The 1,244-nt window shown below is 45.7% G+C and overlaps 1 protein-coding gene across 1 annotated transcript in view; it reads left to right on the top strand.

Moving 5' to 3' along the window:
• The first annotated feature begins 946 nt into the window (after nt 1-946).
• The window catches only part of SNAPC3 (small nuclear RNA activating complex polypeptide 3), an 18,301-nt gene continuing 18,003 nt past the window's right edge, over nt 947-1,244 (top strand). The window contains exon 1 of the mRNA XM_057379653.1: nt 947-1,014. The gene's annotated coding sequence lies outside the window, so the exon portion shown is untranslated. The remainder of the gene's footprint in view (nt 1,015-1,244) is intronic.

Below are 1,244 nucleotides of genomic sequence, written 5' to 3'. Positions count from 1 at the left end.
TCAGGAACATTTCACTATGGCCTTCCAGTACCTTAAGGGGACTGATGAGAAGGAAAAAGAGGGAGATTTTATATAGGCAGATAGTGACAAGACAAGAGGCAATGGTTTTAAACTGAAAGAGGGCAAGTTTAGATTAGATGTTAGGACACAATTCTTTACTGTGAGAGTGAGGCACTGGAGCAGGTTGCCCAGAAAAGTTGTGGATGCACCACCCCTGGCTCTGTTCAACACCAAGCTGGACAGGGCTTTGAGCAAACTGTTCTAGTAGAAGCTATCCCYGTTCACAGCAATGAGGGTTGTAACCAGATGATCTCTAAAGACCCTTTGAACTCAAACCACTCTTTGATTCTGTGATTCCATTAATATTGTGTCTGAAAGCAAGAGCAAAAGCTGTGGTTTAGTAGGCATGTGCATCAGGTTATCAAATTAGGTCAATCCAGAATTACTACTGCATCTTTCTTAAAAAAATTTCACACTATTCCAGTGGGGCATTCCCAGATGACTGGCATATATTTATCCTTCTCAAGTGCTGGCATGAGTAGTGTTAGTAAGGTAAAAGGTTTTGCATATCATTAGCCTTGTTCATTGKACCACAAAAGACCCTGATGCTATGACAGGAAGGTGTTTCCTATGCATTAAGTTTTCACTTTGGGAGGAGAAAAAGTGATTTTTCAATAAAGCAAATTAAAAGAATTTGTAGACATAGGGGATGGGGATTGGTGTTTTCTTCCAGGTAACAAGCGGCAGGATGAGACGACAGTCTTAAGCTGTGCCAGGGGAAGTCTAGGTTGGGCTTCAGGAAGAAATTCCTAACGAAAAGCCTGATTGGGCATTGGGATGGGCTGCCCAGGGAGATGGTGGAGTCATTGTCCCTGGAGGTGTTTAAGGAAAGACTGGTTGTGGGACACCGTTTTGGCGTCCTGCATGACAAGGTGGTGTTCGGTCCTAAATCGGACGATCTTAGAGGTCTTTCCCAATCAGTATTCTGTGATTCTTCGTGAAACAATGGACACGGTGCGTTTTTTAATGACTTGATTATTTTTGGGGGTGGAATGTGTTTTCTTAGTTTCGTTTTTGGTTTGGGAACTTGTTTTTCACCCTAGCAAACGTATTCCCTCTTTCCCCCATGGCATGAATAGCTGCGCAGCCACCTTCCTGGTCATGCGGCAGCTCCCAAACCCGACCCACTCCGGTCCGGGGCCTGCCCTCGGCCCGCCTGGCAGCCCCAGCCCGCCCGTCAGCCC

The sequence above is a fragment of the Malurus melanocephalus genome, unplaced genomic scaffold (assembly GCF_030028575.1).
Source record: "Malurus melanocephalus ecotype Western Australia unplaced genomic scaffold, MMel_1.1 scaffold_414, whole genome shotgun sequence".
NCBI classification, from domain to species: Eukaryota; Metazoa; Chordata; class Aves; order Passeriformes; family Maluridae; genus Malurus; species Malurus melanocephalus.
Note: the sequence above shows the minus strand (reverse complement) of the source record. Positions and strands in the feature narration are given on the sequence as shown.